This window comes from Euwallacea similis, chromosome 11 (genome assembly GCF_039881205.1).
Source record: "Euwallacea similis isolate ESF13 chromosome 11, ESF131.1, whole genome shotgun sequence".
Classification (NCBI taxonomy): Eukaryota; Metazoa; Arthropoda; class Insecta; order Coleoptera; family Curculionidae; genus Euwallacea; species Euwallacea similis.
Window position 1 is genome coordinate 4,885,819 of NC_089619.1, and position 16,634 is coordinate 4,902,452.

At 33.0% G+C, this 16,634-nt stretch overlaps 1 protein-coding gene across 3 annotated transcripts in view; it reads right to left on the reverse strand.

The window, feature by feature from the left end:
* LOC136412005 (adipokinetic hormone/corazonin-related peptide receptor variant I-like) overlaps positions 1-16,634 on the reverse strand; it is a 38,687-nt gene that overhangs the window by 12,131 nt on the left and 9,922 nt on the right. For 2 of the 3 annotated variants that reach the window (XR_010752374.1, XM_066394845.1), the window contains exon 1: positions 15,802-15,849. The exons of the other annotated variant lie outside the window; for it this stretch is intronic. The gene's annotated coding sequence lies outside the window, so the exon portion shown is untranslated. Of the gene's footprint in view, positions 1-15,801; positions 15,850-16,634 lie in introns of those variants that run through there. 3 annotated transcript variants of the gene reach the window in all.

The following is a 16,634-nucleotide window of genomic DNA, read 5'->3' on the forward strand; positions in this document are numbered from 1 at the left end:
GTTCAAGTTAACGAAACTTGGTTAACTGTTAGTTTCTCGGAATATATGAGGTATTGAAAGCTAATATATCATATCGTAAGCAGTGGCGTATCTAACATAGAATATGGTGAAATTAACCTGAAAGAGCTTTATATGTATATGTTTAAATAATGCGTTGATTTCATGTAATTTAAAGCGGTTTAATTAGCGAAAAGAATTTTAAACTGACTGGATGAGTTCACTTGGGTTCAATCAGGAAAAAAAATAGTTTAAGGAAAATTTAACGTAGAACAACCGAACAATGTTAGCAATAACAAAAGTTGCACTCAGCTCCCTTATTACATAAATTGCGCGGAGTTCCTGCTCTGGATGTTGTTTTATGTTAATTTGAATAAACTTCTTCAGATCCAAATTTTGTGTAATATCAAAAATAGAAAATTGTTTTTTGTTTCTGTCTGGCCCTGACCGTACACGCAACATATTTCCAGACCCTTTCATATCGTAGCAGACTGAGCATGTATTCAGGACTGGTAAATGAGTTATTCAACGTTAAAAGTCTGAAAAGGCCGTCTGGGCATGTAATTACACAAAAAAAATCCTGATTTTTGAGCTTTCATGCGTATTCGTCTAATCCAACTTAGGCATCAGAAATTACCTTTGAGTCCCCACAACGTCAATACAACATTTATGCTCTTTGAAAATTGTTTTTGCACTTTTATAGAATTCAGCACGTTCCCTAATCGTCTTTGAGATTTTTGCTTTTTGAGGATTTTTCAACTCTGTCAACTGAATTATTTTGTGCCAATTTAACTCGTATTATTGGAGCCCAAAAACGAATTTCGATTTACGCAAAAAAAATGTTCAGTTTCAATACGTAATACTTGCTGATAGATATCAGTTTTCAATTAAAATTGATTACGTACAAACATTTAGCAAATGCCTCGATTTGATCCTTCGGAGCCGTCCCCTGATGCTAGTTGGTCCTAATAAATGGAGTTTAAACGTCATATTTTACGATTCTCAGGATTCGTTCTATTCCTCCTGAAGATTGCAGGAAAGTATTTTAATAAAAACGGGGTCAAAATTGCTTACAATGGAGAAGTGAGTGTGCTAATTGAAGCTCAGGGAGGCAATGAAATAGTCAGAATTCAATTATCTTCAGCTAAAGTGGAGTAAAACCTAAAATCCCTCAAATCAGCCCGAAAAACCTTTTTCCTTTGTGAGGACTGAGAGGCCAGTAGCGTCTTATTTTCCGTTAGTTTGCACTCGACATCAGAATTTCAATACAAATGCCAAAATTCGATTTAATCATTAGGTATCTGTGTCCTAAAAATCTAAAATAAAGTAAAAAACTCTTTTTTTACTTTTGACGATTGAGATGTCAGTGGCGACTGGTTTTTATCTAATTTGAGCTCCAGAATTTAATAAAGGCGCATAATAAATATACCTACATAAAATATTTTATATGAGGAAAAATTTCTATTTTTGGTTTTGAATTTACACCTTAAAGGTGTTTTTACATCCAATTTGCTATTTTTAACCCCTTTACATTGAACTTGAAAAAAGTGGGAACAAAGCTGAAAATGATTACATTCCACTACGTTAGCTTTCCCATTGTTCCCGTCGATGGGAAATAACAAACACGGATATGGGCCGAAAACAACATCTCTAGGGGCGAATTTTTATGCTTTTTGCAATAAAGATCTCTGTCCTGAAAATTAAACGAATATACGGCAACAAAATGGATCTGCTGATAGGGAGAAAGACCATTGGGATTTCGAACTGTAGATTCGCCTAGTAACACGTGATCATTTGAATCGAGTTTTCCCTAATGCCTCACATCTGGACACAACTATTGGCACAGACAAGAACATGAAAAACAAAGTTTTCATTCAGGAACACCAGTGAATCTTTGTCTGGAGGGTTTCTGATAGAGATAAATTCGAGGTAGTTCATATTAGGGAAATGACGTGTAAAAAGCCCTTTATCTTAGTTTGAAAGACCCTTGTTTTTGCTTTGAAAGGAAAAGGGCATCGTTTTCTCATTACCTCATCTCATCGTATAACTTTAATAGCAATAAATGGAGATGACTGAGGGTAAGTGACTCTTAAATTGTTTCATGTATGTAAGAAGAATTTCGAACTTTGCAGACATCACATCTTCAGGTTCTGATGAGTTTACTCAATATATTGTAATATTTCTAATTATTGTGTTAAAATATGAGTGCAGGAAAAGTGTTGAAAACTTCTAACGCTAATATGAATAATAATCGGAAATAAGGGGACTTTGGGAAAAGGGAAATTGCTAATGATTTGTATTCATGGTGTGTAGGCTTTACATTGTGACTGCAAAAGCATTATAAATTTGATTACGGTAAATAATTTTCTACCATTTAAACCTCTTATTACAGCCTCTTCTTTGTTGTAAAACCTTCAAAACAGATCTTTTAATTGCCTTGGACAAACCTCTATTCTTGAATATTTATGAGAACGGTATACTCTGATCGAATTCTGGATATCCTTGATTGCATAATTCGCTTTAATCCAACCCCAACCCGGATTTCGCCGTAGTATTGGGTTAATTTACCTGAGCCTTGGTACATATATAATGCCATCAAGGGATCTTCTTCGATGTCATATCTATGTTAGAGATTGGTTACGTATTGGGTTTCAATCAAGTGCAATTCAAAACTACAAAAGGAGGGTTTATAATCAAAACTTGAAGGTTGTTAATTTTAATGTAAGTGTCAATGGAAAGTGCATATTTTATCATTTTAACATACACTTCAGCTAAAGAAACGAGTTTGTTCGAATTAAAATTGAGTCTCCTCAGAGGAAACTGATTTTTTCCGAACTTCGATGCCAGGTATTCCTTGAACGAAGCGATTCCAGCCACATGTTTGTAGGATCCTTTCTTCTTATATTCGCTCAAAAAATATTCTCTTAAATTTATCCCGTCTGTTGAGAGAACACCCTGTACAGACGCTCCAGGAATGTGTTGTCCCACATGCCACGTGCTAATTGGATATTCCGCCTATTCGCTCTACAATCAGAAGGTATCTACATGTGGAAAATTACACCCATTTGTTGTTAAGTTTCGCAAGGCTCGATGCAAAACAACCAACACTAGAACTTAAACAAGCAAGACAATATCCTCAACCTAACGCCTGTTTTAGCGTTATACGTTGCTTCCCATGTAGAAATATTCAGATTACATTAAAGAATCCTGACGAGATTAAATCGGAGCCTTAAGAAGAGTTCACGGGCATTCATTGCAGGACATTAATTAAGTTTTAATTGTGTTTTGCGATAACTAAGCAAATTCTATTTTACGCGGCAAATCCAAAAAACTAAAGAGTTCAAAATCGAGACTTGAAAATAAAGTTCTGGAAATAAGTACTATTGGAAAGTTTTCAAGTGTAACTGCTGTTTCTTTGAAAACTCTTCGTAATATTATCTATTTATAAAAAATATAAATATTAAAAGCGTTTTTTTTTTTATCGCGAGGAAAATCTTCGAAAAACACCCCCGCGGCCTGATGACGTTCTGTCGGCCGGGTAGTGTGGGAATTCGCCGAGGCGTCTACCCACTAAAAACCTCGGAAATGAAAGAACCCTCCCTCCCTTCATCGACCCGGAACTGTCCCTGAGGGATATTACCTATCTCGTCAAACATCAGAGATTTTGTTTTTACTTGTTGAAAGCACTCTTCTGCTGTTTTCATGTTGACCTTTTTTTATGGGTCCCTCTGACGTGTTTTTCTTGTGGCCGGAGGTGTCGCAGAAGATCGGTCCGGTGATTGGTCAGTGTGTGAGTTTTCCTCTCCTTTTTCACCTGCGCGGTCATCCATCCATTCGCTTAGCCACGCGCGAACGTCGCTTTGGTTCGGTGAGCGGATGGTAACCTGCAGACTAACGTGGCACGCGTCTAGCTTTTTTTTAAGGAACAAAAAGGAATGTTAAGTCTTTAAAACTATACAGTACGCATAAGGCTAACCGGGCCATTTTAGAGAAGAGGACGCATAAGGAAATTTATATATAAATATTTTATATTTATATATAATACGGTGCGAAATGCGGAAGGGGCGGTTTAATTTTTGAATTATTTATTTTCTCTTTTCAAAGATATTTGCCTAGTGCCAGCACCGCATACGAACATTCCATAAAATACCATTTATAAAAACATGAAATAAATAAGTAAAATAGTTTATATCGGAACACGCGTAAAACGATTTCTGTTTGTACCTCGAAAACTAAATTTCTGTAAGAAAAAAATACAATTCGTATGAGTTTTAAGAGTTTTCATGCGAGCTAGTCGGTGAATCTGCACAGCTTGCCCTGAAGATTGATATCTAAGTACATGTAGGACTGACCTCGTCGATTAAACCGTCCTCTCCGCATTTTGATGTGTGAGAAAGAAATTTCAATTCTTAATATTTTACATTGTCAACGCCTGAGGCAAAATATGCTTAAATTAAATATTTCAAAGTTGTCCATTTTTTTAAAATTCTTTCGAACTTGTATCCAAGACGCTTCCATCAAGGGAAAAATTTACAATATAGAAGTCCGAGAAGTGATCAAATACCTTAAAATTTGTTTTACGAATTCTAAGGTGTACCTAAATATTGATACTTAAAAGTTAGATTTGCCCCTCTCCAGAGTTTCCTTAGAGTTGGGAAATATTCTCTTAAGTATTTGGTTGGTTTTAGCTGCCTATCGGTTTTTGCTATTTTTAAAATTTTTTATACGTAGATGTCATTCAAAAACGATAACTAAGGGACACGTTCTTTGTGTAATAAAATTACATAATTTACGTTCGTAATTTCTCGACAAAACCAATATTGTATGTAAGTACATGAACATTTCTTTTTTTGTAATAAATAAAAAAAGAAACAATACAAATAGATATGCAGTTGCAGTAATTTAATGCTTCAGAATGTTAATTTCCTAACAACAAAGACCAACGCTTATTTGTCCTTAAAAAATCTATTCTGTTTTATAGCGACTTATTTGTGATTGGAGAAGAAAAATCTATTGTATGCACAAGTTTTTGGAGATAAATAGGAAATGGAGGACTTATCATCTTAATAAATGTTTTCAAAGTTATAGTAATTTGATATAAAGTCAACTAAATTTAGCCTTTCCAGATAGGCGAATTAATGGTCTTGTTTTTGTTAAATTTCTTCTGTTAATTACAGAAAACACTACACAATGTCTCTGGATAATTAGAAATTCTCAAGCAATAGAGGTGTTGATGTAAAACTTTAAGCAGGAAGAGTTCTTAATTAACTTGCTAATTTTATTTTTAACAAAGTTCTCAAAACTTGTAAATCCATTTATGATACACACTTCAAGACTGTATCGTTGATATGAACGAGATTCTTCGTTTTAAACATAAACACCTTTAATTTTGTTTTTGCTTTGAATGATGTATAATAAATTAGGTTTTGGAAAACCACAAATCACCATTTTACTTCGCATCGAAAAATTCTATATTGTATAAATGTTATAAAAGTCGCAAATACACAATATATTATTTTGTTTGATTGCGCTTAATTTTGTGCCACAGAAATCAAGAGATCAAATACAACCACAAGCACAAAATCTATAGGTACAGGAAATAGAATTTTAAATGGCTATTCCCTTTTACAAAAACTAACTAGGTTTTATGAAAAAAAAAAAACTTTTAAGGCTTTATAGAAATTATATGAAAGTGCGACAAATTGTAATTTTCCAATGTAAGTTATATTTTCATATCGGAATTAGATTGGATAAGTTTTTTGCTATTTTGCACTTTTCTGGATTCTTATTTTTCGAATTTCTCTTATTCAAACTTCCTATTTAAATTTACAATTTATCCTCAGAAAAGGTTTTTATTGAACATCTTTGACTGATATAAACGACATTCCAATAACAAAACCGCAAAATACTTGGAAACTCGTGGAATGTTTTCCATTATCGTCCTAAATGGCAATTGTGAGAAACTATTTTTCGTTATAAATGAATTTATCATGTTGGAATTTGTTTTGTTTCCATTTTTAACGTATTCCTCAAAACTGTATGATACTGCGCCATACTTTTAGTAAGAGTACAGAGAAAATAACAAGCGAAAAAACAAGGCAAAAAATCAACCTTGGCCTAATTTATTCCTATTAATTTTTTTAGGGGAACCCTTTGCTAAGACATCAAAGGCATAAAAAGTTCTTTTACAAAAGCTGTTTTTGATTATAACACAATATGCAGGGTATTTCCTAAACACACAGTGTAAAGAGGGAATATTCTTTGAGGCAAAATAAAAACAAAAGTTTCTTTAAACATATGTCTATAACCGCTTAATTTCCGAAATGCTAGTTGTTAAAAAAACAAGCCTGGTATTTTGAAAAGTGTTCGGCAGTCCTCTTAGTATGCCTCTGAAATTGTGTAAACTGTCTGAAAGAAACACTATTCAATTATTACTAAACTTGAAAAAAAAAAAAATCGACCTAAGAATTTTCTGAAAAATAGTGAAAAATCGATTGTTTTTCTAAAGTTCGAGACTCTATATTTCGGAAATGGAACAATTCTGTCCACATACTTATAAGGACTTATTTTCTTATTTTGACTCAAGAAATATCGCGTTAAATTTGCGTCTTATGTTTAGGAAACACCCTATATAGTCCAGGTAAATATTCAAAAAATTCGAGTAGCATTTTGATAAAAATAGATATTCACCGAAATTTTAAAACTCCTCGGTTGTTCCGAATATCCTGAAAGGAAATTGTAAGCCTCAAAATTACAAAAAAAAGTGGAGTACAATGAATCGTACCATTCCGGAAACGTATGAATCGATTCTCGGTTATATTTCGATCAAAAGTTTGGTTAAAACCAATTTACGGGCGGCAGAAGGAAACGGAAAGTTTTTGCCAAATTCGTTTAACTTTTTCCTTGTCTTAAATTTTTTTGGGCCAGAATAATGTACCAATCGAGGACAATATACTTTTGGATTATAAGCAATTTTTGACGGTTAAGAAAAAATTCAATTTTACTAGAAAAATATGATATGAGTGTGGTAAAGAGATTTAATTTGAATTAATAGTTTACCACGTATAGGTCATAATGCAGGTCATTAACTCGATTATGTTTTCACGATATTGCTTTTATTAATTAAAATGTGAAGGGTTTTGAGACACTTTATAAACGAGCAATTTCAGTTCTACCAGTGTCTCATAATAGAAAATGTAAATAAGTTTTATACGTTTGAAGCAAATTCTTCATTTTTTTCTTTTAAACAAAAAATTAACAAGGGTTGTAGTCTAAGTCCTGAGTGAAGAGTGTATGTCATTCTCAGTTAATTTTAAATGAGGATAGTATGCAATTGACAATGAAGGTTTAGCACTAAAAAGATCAGAGTGTGTATCATTCTTATAGAAAATTTTTTAAGGCTACAGAAATTTATTTATAAAAATATCCTAATTTCGTTATTGGACATTTTCCTTTTTGAAGGGCCGAAATTAAAGTGTATCATTGTGCAAGCATATAAATCTTTTTTCCGCCATCTAGAATAATAAAAGCTGCACCATGCCTGAGTTGGAAGAATTGATGACCATCTAACCAATTACCATTTTAATTCAAAAACCTGAAATAACAGTTGCACGTGCCCTTTTTTCGAAAATTGAGAGCTTGGAATTATTGCGTGACATTTCTCCTCAAACACATTGCCCTTTTTATTACGTTATTTAATTTGGTAAACTCCAGAGAATTTGAAAAAGTTTCAAACGAATCCTCTTATTGCTTTAGAATTACATTTCGCCTCTATTGGGGGCCTTTATTTTATCCCTCTTTTGTTTAAAAAAATTGTTTACCTACCCAAAAGATATAAGAAAACCCCATATTATTTCTTAACACCATGCACATAATAGAAAGCACTTGCAGCTTGAAGCTTTAATAAAGGGTTTACATCCAGGAGCTTAATGGTTTAGGCTTTAGACTTCGTTCAGTAAAGTTGTCGTTTAGCTTGGCTTTACGAGGATTAACACTGTGCTAAACAAAACTGTTACTTGCTGTGGATTTTCCAATTAAATAACATTTTCTGGACCTGAAAATTTGGAAAAAAATAAGCCAATTCTGTCCGCTTTGCTTTTCAATCGAGGATTATAAACGAATTTGCTTTTTCTCTATTTCAAGTCGTTCTTAATACTGAAATATCGCCAGGATCCAGGAGAGGTTATCCCTCAAGATCAGAATCAACAAGTCCCTTGTTAGCTCAAGGCTTAATCACGCTTTTTCCAGGGATTTGAATGGGGTTTATTCGTGTTTAGGGTAATAAGAAGTTGTCTGAAGGCTCGAAATGTCTGTATTTACCTTTGGAGATTTATTCCAAAACTCTCAACCTTCATCGCTCCGTATAACGATGCAGATTTTTTCGTTTAGGATATTTTTTAGGAATTTAATCTGGTTATTTTGAATTTCATTCTGTTTCTCATTATTATTGTCACATGGGGTGATTCTAATGTTTTTTTACTTGTTTTTAGCTTTCTAAAATTAAGAAATTTAACTAAAACTTTATGATACAGCGTATTTTTGATTCTCTAAATCTGAATATTACAAATTAATTCAATATCAGACTCATGCAGAGTAATAAATAATAAAAGTATTCTATTCCAAAACTATGTTCTAAATTTCAACTTTTAAAAGCATCCGTTGAAAAAGTTCAGAGAGGTTATGTCTGAAAGGAATTAGCCAGTAAATGAAAGTTTCGTAATTGAATTTAGCTGATATGAAAATTCTCTAGCATTTCAACTGTGAAATTTATTGAAGTACGGTGAGCCTGAATAAAAACAAAGTGCATTAATAATCCATTGCAGAAATCCTTCATTATTACTGAGTAGATACCCAAATATTTAATAAGAACAACACTTTCCCCTTCGAAACGAGAGAAAAATGTCTTCTTCAACAAGAGAAAGCAGCATATATTTTGGTTTCAAAATTCCGCATTTCCTCCTCACACATTTCCGCAAAAACAATGTCATCAAATTTATTATGCCAGAGATGTTTGGCAAATATGTTCCCGCATAATTTCGCTTTATATCCGAGGAAAATAAAACTTTTTTTTTTTTTTCGTGGAAGAGTAACTCATTTACATTTCAGAGCAATTTTTCTCGAATAAGGCCTAATTAACAATTCTCGAGTTCGGAGTGTGAACGGCCAGTTAATCATTATGATTTATGCAGTTAACATTAGTTAAATATGGATTAGTAATATTGGGATGCCACTTGAGAAATGGAAAGTTGAAATACTTGGATCTAAAGAATTGAGGAAAAGTAAAGAGGCATTAGGGTTTGGGTATTCAGAATCAAATTTTAACAGTCTAAAAGTAGTCTGAGATGATAATTAATTGCAGTATTGAAAATTGAAAATATTGCGAATGAATTTTAAACTTCCAAAATTGGAGACTCACCACTGCGCTGTTCTATACAGTGACGAGGGGCAGGAGATCTCTAATATTTTAGCCTACCCAACCACGAAACATGCAGCGAATGAGATTTTTCTACTTGAGAAAGAAAAAGAAAATCAAGAATAATTTGAATTTATTTTAATTCAGGTTATTTTTTTAAAGAAATATATATTTTTTAAATTTTTATTGACCGAACAGGGATAGGAATTTCTCAACAAAATTAATTTTTACACACATCTCCAGATACGTTTTTTCGAAATATTAATCTTTCTCATTACCTGAAGCATGCTCATCCCACAAAGGTGTGATGTGAAAGGATGTAAAGATTTTTAAGTCAAATTCAAAATTTCCCTTAGGAACACGTTTCATAAATTGCCATTACCCTTCGCATCATTACGCCTTCTAATATGCATCTTATTATATTTCCAGTTCTTTTTCTCTTACATTACGAGACATGAAAAATGATTTCGCACATACAAGGATTTCACATAAAATGCCAATAATTTCCCTCAAGCGCTATAAACCTCTTTTCTGGCATTGAATATTTCCAAAAAATCATTTATAAGGACTGTCATTGCACGGGAAAAATTATCTGGATTATTCTTGAATGCGTACAAGACAGATGAATAACTTTGTTGGAAATTTTTCGGGATCTATAGGAAGGGAAATTAATGTGACAGGGTGATTAATATTTATATCTGCCAAGCAAAATAGTGATGAAATTTCAATGACTTTAAATCACAGAAACAACATTTCTCAAAGGGCTTAATTAAATTTTGATTTGAGAAATAATTAGATTTTGATCTGAGCAAACTTGTTTCCAGACAAACTTGCCACAGGCAAATTCGCTGGATGATTAGTTTGCACTGTACAAAACATGTTTGATTACAGTTTAAATATTTGGGATTCCTATTGCATATTTTGTAGGAGCAAATCCAAAATTATCTTTAAGCTTTTGAAAATGGCAAAAAGATCCGACACATTATGACCCTTCCAAGGGGGGTTCCAGGTAAATAGATTTAGGGAGGGGGGCAACTCTAAATTGAATTTAGCCTGTACTAATGACTCTAAGGCAAACACCACTATTTAACGAATTAAACTGAAATGGTTCAAGACATCTTGAAACAAGTTACTTAGAGGCACGGGGGGGGGGGGGTAGTATTGGGAAAGAATTTACTGGTACTTGACATTAAAAATATCTTCTAACAAATTCTATAATTAAATTTCCTTGGACCTCCGTTTGAAATTCATTTTCTATGCAATTATTTTATAAGATTAATTCAGGTTAGTAGTGAAATAAAAAAAGTTATAAAAATGATTAATCCTTGGGCAAGGGTTTGAGTAATGACTGTTTATGACTGCTAGACCAGTTTAATAAGAATACCAGTACTACCGCACTAGTGTCTTCTTACATTATTTAAGAAATCAACTGTCCCTAATAAAGATTATTGTCTCGAAAGGAAAAAAATTGTATAAGGGATTAAGCTCAAAATCTTCACATTGGTATACCTGTATCAAGAATTCAAATTTTTTTTTCAAATCAATAAAACCTGAGAGAAAACTCAAATAATTGACCCTCTGTAATACTCTCTTGGGCGCTGATATTTATACCAAATTGAGTTTCTTTTATTGAGTTTTAGTGAATATGAGTTTTCTTTTAGTAATAAGTAATAACTCGAGTTAACTTGAACTACTGGAAAATTATGAGTAATAAATTAATCGCGGATATGTATATTGAAATAAAAAACAGAAAATGCCCCAGCTAAGGATGTTCTATGCCAATTAAAGTTGATTGTTCTCTCTGCATTTCCTCCTATGAATGAATGCGCTTCATGTTATGCATTCTAATTTTCATCTATTCAGTTGAAGTTAACAAAATATTTAATAATGGGATTTAATATTAAGAAATGTTTTATGAGCAATTTCATCTAAATAATTCAGTGATATCGCTTGAAGAACGGATTGGCATTTGTTCATCATAATGCTATGTAGTTAATATAATATAATATTAACAAATGTTATATCAAATATTTTCAGGGAGAAAACGTTGTTTCCAACTACACAATTTGTTAAAAACTCTCAAGCCTATTCTGAGCTAATTTCCGATAATGTCATTTTTCGTTTCACATTTTTAAGTATTTTCCCGAAGATCAACTTGGAAAGAAACGTTTGCAATTTACTTCCGTCGAAAATCGTATAATAAATTAATTTTATGACGAGGGGAATTATTTAAATTGGGAAGTTATTTTCCATAAGATTAAATATCAAGTTTCAAATTTAATATCCCTTATTAGCTCCATTTTTCCTCAAAATCCCCGATTAAACGCTTATTAATTAAACGTAGCCCAAAAATTTAGAAAAGGTGTTGTGAAAGAAATTCCGCACGACTTGATTCGCATGATTTAGTTATGAATTGTCGACGCCCAACTTTGCAAAATGCAGAACAAAACGATCCAACATGAATCGGATTTAGAGCTTTAATGATCGCTTAAATCAATTAAGTCCGGTTTAATTGATTACATGCGGATAAAAGACAAAAATCCATGATAGTTGGTACATTAAGATATTTTTTACCTACCAATTTCTTTATTATTTTCATCAAACGATTCAAAAAAGGGAAAATATATTCGAAGATTAATGCAGAAGAAGAAAATGAGTGTACCCGACCCCCAAAGATTCTTTAATTATTTTCCTTAGTATTTTCGAAGAATTTGCTCATTTCTCTATGCACATAAGCCTGATGTAGGTGTGTTATTTATTAAATTCCGCCCACGCGACAATAAGAAAAATTAATAACATGACGCTGATATTTCATATTGTTAATGGATAATCTTTTTATTGAATAAATCAGACAACCACATGCACTTGAAATCGATATTTTCATTCTTTGAACGATAAAGAATTGGAAGTTGATGTATTATAATTCATGCTACGAGTCACTGGTATAAATTTCGAATATTTATTCTGAACTTTCATAAGTTCGCCCATGGAATTACCTGGGTTCAATGCATTTTCGTTTTAGAATCTAGAAGGAAACTCTCAAGATATATGCAAAATATCGATTGAAAACTGATGAAAGTCATTGTTGGAATAGGGCCATATAAGGAAGTAATATATTTTTAATCTTGTTGAGCTAGAGCAAGCTACAATTTTTAATCATGTTTGTGCGCTAAAAAATATTGGAAACTTGGTTTTGTTTATGTATGATATTAATATAATCATATCAACATCATATAAATCTCAATAAATAGGGGCGTCTCACAAAGAGCTTATAATTTCAAAATTTTCATTTAAACTTTCTACTTTTCAATAGAAATCAGTTTTGTTTCTCTAATGCACGCCACACAGAGCTGAATTTTCAGCTACACAGACACTTCAAATTAATAGAAATTCAATCGATTTGAATATTAAATCACAGGCGTCTCTATAGGGTTTTTTTAAGGTTTAAAGATTGAATAAATATAATTTATATTCGAGCACCACTGCAAAGTAGAGTTTTTGCCATGAAAAAACAAAAATATTTCAAAACCAAGGGCATTCAACATGAAAAGTTGGTATAAATATTAAGATCCAGGGGCGTTTCATAAAGGATCGATTAATTGCGATCATTGTTTGGTTTTTATAGATTTAAACGTAAAGTTGAATTCTTATACACCAATGCAGACGTAAACTTTCAAATTGAGCAACGAGGCACTGCACAGTGATGAGAACTGAGTTTATTATTTAACTAAAATTTAAATATGACAAATATTCTTCGTATTTTAAAGTGAAAAGAATTTTAAAAAGTCTTTTTGAATGCCATTGCGAAGTAGATTCATTTATTACCGGAAAGTAGAAAATTTGAAATATCCCCTACAGCTACTGAACATTGAGACTCTCAGATCTCTATGCTGCTGAGATACTCTGAGTTTATTTTAACAAATTAAACTCTTAAGAGTTTTCTTGTTCTTCTATTCTCACGAAGTTCTAGGGGCATTTGAAGTTCCCTTGCCATCTTTAATTGCTTTCAAAATCTGAAAGGTTAGAAATATTCCGTGATGAATTTGTCTTGGGGTGGGAATTACTCTATGTTTCGCTCTTAGTTTCTTAACCCTTAATAGTACATTTTTCTTAAACAATTCCATCTATTTCTTGCAAATTCCAGACGTAGAAAAACCAGTGAAGCTCCTTAAGACACTACACAATCATATTATCTCTTAATTCAAATTCAAAGCCCTTTTTGCCCTTTTCGGAGGGTAGTATAATTACTGCGGTATAATGGCTGAAACTTCGGCTTTCTGTTGCCAAGATTAATTATTATTCGTGTGTATAAATTAGCCGCAAAACATGTAATGGAAGAGAAATGGAGAACTATTAAAGATCTTTAAATGATGATATGTAATTATTTTGCCGTTATGTCATCAATGTCGCACTTTTACGTATCTTTCGACACCGTTATCTCATCTCATTAAAATTCAATTACTTTGGTCCAGGAACTAAACGCGGAAAGAAGCGATTCTGATTCTTATTCTGTAGGTGAACCTGAAGCGTAGAACTTGGGGGTGCTAACAGATGATTTTCAATGGGGTTGACTTAAGAAAAGCGTCCTCTAGAGAACTTATTTTGCTTGCGTTTCCACCCCAAATAAAACGAAACGGGCATAATAAAACATTCCTTCCAACTGGTATAGTTTTGGGATGAAAGAACTGCATCTGGAAGATAAAAAAGCGTTTCAGTTTGTTGTTGATTTATACCCGGCAATGGACCCTCATTGAATTTCCCATGGAATTATCCAATTCACCGACTTTATCCACACATGATCCAAGTTTATTCCATCCATATGGGAATACACGAAAACAGCAAAATCCAGAATTTCTCCATGCACAGTTTATTGTCCCGCATTATATTATTCACGCGGTAATTATCTAAAAAAGGGCCTTTGGGGCGCACCTAACCACCAGAAACCCATTTAAAACGGTTAAACTTGGGGGGTGTGCAATAAAACCCTTGTTAATCTTGCGCCGGGGGATCTCGGCATTTTAATGAGATGAACGGTTTATGCAAATGTAAGGAAAGTACGAAGAATTCGTTCTCTAAAATGTGAGAACCGTTCTATGCAGTAAAACTCTAACATCAATTTGGCATAAACATGGAAAATGGCTACGTCAAATTTGGCTTTTGTTTTCAACTTTCATTGTCAATTTCTGGCGAAAATGGCCGGGATTTGCAAGCAGTGTTGTCAGATATCGTTAAATATTTGGTCAGAAATTTCTTTTACCGCTCAGGTAGAACTCAAAACGGCCCCAAGAATATCAAGTTCTTTTTCAGATTTCTAGAATGTTTAGAAAGTATTTTCAAAAAATTTCAGCGACGTTAGGTGGACCTCTTCAAGACCGCCATGTTATTTTGCCGTTTTTCCCTAGCCTTAGGGTCGAATATGGGAGAAACCGCGAGCCGAAGAAACTGAAGGCAATCTCAAGAGGTAATCTCAATTTTTTTATATTATTTAGTGCCACAAAAGCACGCTTTTAGGGTGAATATGAAAGTACTAAAATGCGTTAAAGTCAGTGGCGTAGGTTGTTTGCAAGGGCAACAAAGAACTTCTCAAAAGAATGAAATGAACTTTGTACTTTCCTTTGCCCTCTAACGCGCCTCTATGCTGCACGCTGATCTCCAATCGGTGTCCCCAAATTACGAATTGTAAAAACAGTTTTGAGATTGCAAAATCATTAAGGTCAGTGGCATAAGTTGTTTACCAGCACCATAGAATAATATCAAAATTCATAAAGTAAAAATTACGAATTTGTCTGTTTGTTTCTGAACTTCAGTTTCCCTTCTGGAACACCCATGTTGATTCCCTAATCAATGTTCCAAAATCACTTATTGAAGAAAGAATTTCTAGATAGAAAATGCATTAAACTCGGTATTGTAGATGGGTTACAATCACCGAAATAAATATCCAAAATCATAAAACTAAAATTGCGAATTTTTCTGTTTGTTTTTCACGGATTATAGAAGGAATCTGAAGAAAAAGGTAAAAGAACTGATTCAGATCGATGTGACATTTTTCTCAGACTTACAGAACTTCTAATCGCCTTCAATTTCAAGATTCAATAGACGTTAACTAGTATTAAAGCGCCAATAGCGCTTCACGAGGATTTCGAGGACCATTCAAGGGTGTTTTCAAAAAGTATTTAATCCTTTCTAGCAGTCTCTATTTATAGCTGATTAATGAAATTCTCGCACTTAATTTTATTGAAAGGCAATAGCGGGAGAAGCCTGACAATAGAATTAAACGATTGTTTGTCGAGTTTCTCCTAGGTTTAAGAAGTTAATGAAGTTCGAAGAGGCTTTAAAGCTCCCAACCAACCAGATGATATTATTACCAAAAATATTAACAATCATTAAAATACCTTTCTCTATTCCAGTGAACTTTCAATGAATGAAACTGGTATAATAACCCGCTGAATCGGGAACATGAAACTTTTAAAGTTTCCGTTCCTGTGCGTCGACGGAAAAACTTTTGGGAATGGTCGTGAAAACTCCCTCGAAGTCTTCGCGAACACCCGGAAAATTGAACTAAAGGATAATGGACGAATCTCCATTTCCAACGGGAGCTGAGGCAGTGTTGCCAGCTACCCAAAATTTCATTCAGTTTTCAGTACATTTAATGTAAACTTGCCATTTTTATGCAATTGGCAATTTAACTAAAGCCAATTACCCACCATCAAAGCTTCAGTAATTCAAGCAAATAAGTTATTACATGCTGATATGATTTTTATGCAAAAGTGAGTTTAATAGTCTGTAGAGCGGTTAATCAACACAGAGTGCTCACAAATTAATTAACAGGAAATTTTATTAAAATTTATATTTTAAGGTCACTAATTTTATCAACATTTTATTCCCTTTCAAAGTTAATTTCGTAAGTAAAAACAATCACAACTAAGTCCTGCTATAGTTTCAATATCAGTTTCCCACTTAGACATTCCCTCTATGTGTTTAAATTCTATACATATTGGGCCAGCCTCACAAAAGAGGCTTATGGGAGCCAAGAAATACTTTAAAGTTAACTATAGTGGCTTTATTGTACTTTCCTGCACATGTTTTGTTAATTAAGTTTGAAATTTTGAGGAAAATTGTTCTACTTTCATGCCTCAAAAATTAAATAGATAGTTAAGTCATCTAACTCTTAAGATAAACTAAGAAAGTTTAGATAACATTAAAAGACAAGTTTTGTATAAGGAAA